The sequence below is a fragment of the Anguilla anguilla genome, chromosome 8 (genome assembly GCF_013347855.1).
Source record: "Anguilla anguilla isolate fAngAng1 chromosome 8, fAngAng1.pri, whole genome shotgun sequence".
NCBI lineage: Eukaryota > Metazoa > Chordata > Actinopteri > Anguilliformes > Anguillidae > Anguilla > Anguilla anguilla.
This window is the reverse complement of record NC_049208.1, coordinates 36,698,813-36,705,195: the sequence shown is the minus strand read 5'-3', so window position 1 is coordinate 36,705,195 and position 6,383 is coordinate 36,698,813.

The following is a 6,383-nucleotide window of genomic DNA, read 5'->3' as shown; positions in this document are numbered from 1 at the left end:
GACTGGGCGCCCATCAAAGTGAGCGGCGGGGTTGGGATGGCCGTCTCCGCCGCCTCCGGCCAGCAGCCTAACCGATAACGGCCCACGAGAGAGAGCCCGTAAAGCAGCCCTCATTTGGCTTGCCTTCCCTGCGCTGGCCATCAGATACTGAGCTGCATTCCAGATCCCCCTCTCCGACCGGCTGGACTCCATTAAATGTGATTTGTCATCCAGCAATTCCACCTAGATCTCCCGGTTGGGGCCAAAACTATTGATTTCTCCCAGTGAGACAGACATTGCATTGTGTGTATCATAGGTTACAAATCATCATTTCTATTTATTGTCTGAGTAGCATTTATTGTATAATCTTTAATCTGTGGGAGCAGTAGAGTTGCTGGCAAAGTTTTGCTTTCTTATAAGGAGCCATGTTGTGTTGATTTTTCTAATGCTATCTCAGTTGTAGGAACTTCTAGTCACACGAATCACTGTATATCTTCCCACTTCTGAGTGAAAATGAACTGATGGCAATTGATTGAGTCTGTCACCATGGATAGGACTGTTTTACAGGTTTGTCTGTTTTTAATTAAAGAGCATGGTAGATAGTAAGTGAGCTGTGGTCTGCTGTGGCTCGTGAATGGCTCCTCTGGAAGGATTCACTGCAAAATTACAATGTTTTTTATATTTGTGGAGCAACTTTGGCCGAAAGTGTATTTCCATATACAGCTATTATGCAATATATTTGCTATGCATTTCTTCAATGTGGATTTGTACCTTAACATTGTATTCTAGAATAGACTTTCATTCTGCTATACTGAAGACCCAAACTTCAGAGTCAGAATCAGAATCAGGTTTTATTGCCAAGTAGGTTTACACATACGAGGAATTTGTTTCGGTCTGTTGATGCATAACAGTGAACATAAAATAAAATAAATAAAATGAAATAAAATAAAATAAACATAGTGCAATAACATAAACAATAACATAACTTAAACATGTCATTTAAAAAAAATAATACTTACATACATATTCAATATGTATACGTAACTTCACTGACAAAATATGATTGTCACTGTCAACTCAATTTGAGGTTTAAACGAAAAAGCCACCTTCAGCTTTATAACTCTTCTAGTTGTGTTTGGGCTGGAAAGTAAATTAAATATGCATAGGTAGGAAAATGAAAAGAGTAGCATTAAATATTTTTATAGGGCTGTCAGCTTATAAAATAAACAAGTTGGTTCATTCTTTTTCATTGAATTTACCAGTAGATTAACTGAGAAACTGTAAACCCGTTAATTAAATATGACTATAAATATTCCTTGGAATAAACTGTTAGCCGTGGGACTTCTTGTAATATAATATAACTCACTGTTCTCTCACCATTTTAATTGGCTGGCCATTTGATGCTACCAGACTGTAATTGAGTTGGAAAGTACTTTTCTTTTTGATGCACTCGACGCCATTGACATGAAACCTACAGCTGTTTGCTTAATGTTGCGTGCTGCCAGCCTAGCTGAGTCAGATGGGTCATTGGAAGCTTGCCCATCGTCCGTTTGCTTTAGCTGGCTGACAACAGCTATGAAACAATAGCTATGAAAGGCTTCTTTGCTTGCAGGCGATACTGTAAGCTAATCACACTATCCTTATATGAAAAGCTCTGTTCACAAAGCAGACAGAGAGTATTGTATGAGACAGAGACATGACACAGTGGTTTCCACGTCTCTCAACTAAAGGTGTGTCGATCGACTTTGTCATGGAAGAGAGGTGTTGCGTTCCGCCTGCAGAATTCTAAACACCAAAGCGCATGCAAGCCATGCTGGCTGATTCTATTTTTTATTCACTACCTGTACGAGAGACAGTTTGAAAATAGTATTTCCGAGGGTGTTATGTGAAAGTATAGCTGTGTTTGTCAGTTACAAACTATATATATATATGTACTATTTCAGCTGTGTGATATTATTCTCAAATTAATTTTAAGTTGGTAAACATTCATGAAAACAGGTTATCAGTGTTGTGAGCATAATTCTGTACAACCTGTCTTTTCGTTTCCATCTGTTTCTGTGTGGTTATATGGAGCAGAAATGAATTTGAATATTAAATACATGCATGCATGATTCTTTTTCCAAAAAAAAAATAAACATAAAAAATTGAACACTGCTGATTTTGCTCACTGGTTAAGAACGCCCCACTTTCTGACTCACACTTGAACAGAGAAATCGCTGTTCCGTCGCACATGCAAGATGCCAATGAGAAATTCTCATTGCCATACCCTGGTTAGACTTTGCTTAACTTGGGAAGCAGCAGCCTTTCCTCTCAAAAACCCTTTGGGTCACCACTTCAGTTATTGCTAGCAGATCCACAGACAGGTTCATCTGCAGTGATTTCTATTGCTATTTCTATTTTTATTTTTATTCCTACATTTTGTAGGATTCGGTGCATACTGATGCATGATTTGCAGGCTAGGTTTATAGTCCCGCTCATGTTACACATGAGACAAAACCAGGTATATTAAATAATTTATTTAGAGCGTCATATTCAATGTCATAGGAAAAAGAATCTAATTTGGGTTAGGAACTGAATTAGAAATTCTCAGATCAGTGATCACCTTTGCTAAGTTGCTGGGAGTGAATGCAATCCAACCACATTGTATGTTGACCTGAAATTGATTGACAAATTGAAACAGACATGACATCCTGTTCAATTTCAAGAAAGTCTGTAAGAAATATAACAAGTAAAAAAGTAAAATATATCTTCTTTTCAAAAAATATTTTCTCTGCAGTATTTTTGCACAATTTTAGTAACTTTTGTGTTTAATATTTAAAAAGGTAGATATTGAACTGAAAACATTTTCGACTTTTGTGTTTAATGTTTAAAAAGTCAGATAACATCTTGGCTCAAAGTTTGTGCTGACGCACGTAGCATTTCAATAGGACGAGGGCTTTGACTGGAGCTCTTTAATCTGACACCCGCCTGCGGGAGCATTACTGCTTGTGAGGCTCCACGAGGGCAGCCCAGCGGCACCGCTGACCCCACAGAACCATCGCGGGGAAGAGCCGCCGCAAGCCCCCGCCGCCACTCGTGGGCGAGCGTTCTCAGAGACACGCCTCTTCGGGGACTCCTCTGCGTCTGGTCCTGTCTGCGCCATTAAATGGACATTCCGAGATTTTGATAACCCACAACCCCCTTCACCAAGCCAGCACCGCTCACAAAACCACCGAGGACTTCTTTAATGCTCCTTGTTGTAATACAGAGGAATGATATCACTGTGAAGCATTCATTATGCATGTATGTCAGTTCTGGTTTCTATTACATACAGGAAAGGCCAGGGAGGCAGAACAGGCAAGTTACTGCAGGGCGTAAGCGTTCGATACAATACAAGAAGTACACAAAAAACACGACAGCCATACTGGGACCAAGGCTCTTCCGTGTTTCAACTAACCAGTCTTCCTCAGACAGCTTATGATGAGTTAGCGTTTTTGGAGTTAGCGTTCTTTTGCTCTGCTTGGATTGAGTTTCACATATTGTTCTCGTGCGTCACAACGCGTAATGCACACACGCAATGCAGGGCATTTGTAATTGACATTACATGTTTATCAGGAAAGGCAGGTTTTATTTTAGCTGAGGCAATCAAAGAACAACCTTCGAGAAATCCACGCGAAAGATGGAATGTGGAGGAGAAAGAAAACAATGGTGTGAATGGCAAGATACGCAGAGTTTCATTGCGAGACACAATATAGAAGACGCTCACGCATCACTCACACGTATCATTATCTTTTTAATTAATAAACAGAGAGCAGACAGTCCACCCACCTCGGAAGCCGCACGGGGGGGAGGTTCTTATACGGGCTGAGAGTCAGCCACCCTACAGACCGCAGCATGTGGTCCCTCTGTTATCATTTTCAATAACGGTGTTGTTTTTCTACCGCTCTAAAGTAGCCCCTCTGTGAGCGCAGTTTGCTTCATTGGGCAGCTTTAATGAGCTAATTAAAACTACGTGTGTCCCTTTCACATATTTACACATCTGCCTCAAAGGTCACCGGCTAATCGTTGCGGGAGAAATGTTTCTTTTTGCGCGCGTGTATGTGTTTTGTCTCTGAAAGTCATCCAACTGGCATTCCGGAGTGGTGGCCCTCGATGATATAAATCCAGGATGGCTTTGTTTAATGACCCACTTCATTAATACCAGGAATTAGAGGCGAGATGAGTAATAAAATTTCACACTGCTCTGTTATATTGGTTTAACAATTATTGCTGGAACTAATTAAGGAATCCAATTAATACAGCTGAAATGGGAATTGGGAGAGAGAGAGGGGGAATGATACGCCATTTCCAGCGCAACCTTTCAAATTCCTGTCCACAAATTGGATAGTCGGGATGCCTGGAGTTTCAAGGGAAATAAGCAGGCTTAAGGGGGAATCTCTCACCGAACGTCTGAGCCCCGTTCAAGGTGACACACAAAGCCGCTAAATATCGGTGCCTTTGATGCGCCGATGGCCCTCGATGGAGGTCGGAGCTCGGGGACGGCGATTGGGAAAAGAGCGCCTTCGAGGCAGCGCCTCCGCGCTCCCACAGACACCGGAGCGGATTAATGGAGTCTGACAGAGCCAGCGGGCACAGGCGCGTGTCACTGACACGCGTGCGATATTATATTACGCCAGGCAGAAAGGCTAAATGAAACAATCGATCAAATCGTTTGAATGGAAGGGGCGACTATCAATTTTCAATTCAATTCCATTGAATTCCGTTTGCTTTATTGTTACGACAAAAGCAATATTTATGTTGCCAAAAGCGTAATAGATGAAGGACATTTAAAATAAAAATCTTATCCAGAAACATCCAAATAGACCCAACAAGTACAGACAGGCTAAATTACACAATGAAGCAAACGTATCCAAACAATTACACAGATTTCAACGCTTAATAAAACTGACTGCATGATAATGTATCCACAACTCCATTCGTAATTGGCATTGTGTGTCACCCTGCCACAAAGGTAGTTCTTGCTAGATACCATTGAAGAAATCGACCAGCAGATATAATCACAGGGACGTGTAACTGGAGCCACCAGCCCCACTAAAACAATGAAGACAAGGCGGCCGTCACACAGATCTAGAGATATAGCAGCTGGTGTGACTTGTCACATGGCCTCGTATAATTGGGGAAAACAGAAGCGCTGATGCTGTTGTGTCGTTGCACTGGAACGACTCCAGCACGGCTCACGGACATGCTTATTGTGCCAATCAGGTTTGATCTGAAGGTTGTCCCGGTTATGGTAAGTTTTTGACCCCTGGCCAAAAAAGTAATAGCACGGAGTGTAGCACAGTGGGTAAGGAACTAGACTTGTAACCGAAAGGTCGCAGGTTCGATTCCCGGGTAAGGACACTGCCGTTGTACCCTTGAGCAAGGTACTTAACCGAAATTGCTTCAGTATATATCCAGCTGTATAAATGGATACAATGTAAAATGCTATGTAAAAAAGTTGTGTAAGTCGCTCTGGATAAGAGCGTCTGCTAAATGCCTGTAATGTAATGTAATGTAATATTCCCCCTCAATGAAACCCAACCCGAAGCCTGACTCTGGGGCTGGCGGGGAACAGGCCCCGTCACGTGCAATAAAGGAATGTGTCTCTCGTTCTGCGAACAGGTATCCCGTTTCGCTGCTGACAAAGGCACCGGTGTCACAAAGCTCTCCGTAGCATCGGGCACAGACCGCTAAACAGCCAGTGCCCTTCTTGGTTTACCCTAAAAGGCCATAATTGCATTACGCTTCATTATTTATCGCCTGGCGGACATGTTTAATAACGGGAAGCTGCACAGCTTTCATTGTGCATGCTGTCCGTCGGAGGCGGATATTTGCTGAAGATGTTCAGGTTAAGTGGCGAGCTCAGGGGTACAACAGCTGCGGGTACAACACCTGGGATTTGAATTTGCCGAGGGGTTGCCAGGTTCGTATCTATTGTTCAAGACTGCATGCCACAACAGTTGATTATGAGTTTCTGAACATGCCTCTGAACTGACATGGGGATTTCAATTATGAGCCGAAGCAAGTCATGCTGACAGATCAAAACAGAAGCGATCCTGCGAGTACCACAACAAATATGTGAATCTCATATACGGCGAGGGGTTGAATTTTTATTTCCTCGCTGCAGACGCATGATAGACGCCCCCTTTTTTAGTTTTACCTAAGGGCTCACAGTTTAATTGGTCCCCTGGGGGGTGTGGGGCTCCGGAGTGCATTTCCACCAGGTGTCGAGGCTGTTGCTAAGACACCATCTGCTATGCAGCCGCGCGTGTCACCCGCTGCATGAGGTGAGCTCCAAAAACTCCCTTTTCCATTAGATTTTTTCCGTTTTTTTTTAAATCCTTATCTTTGTTATTTCACATCTCTGTCCCTAGAGTGACCAATGC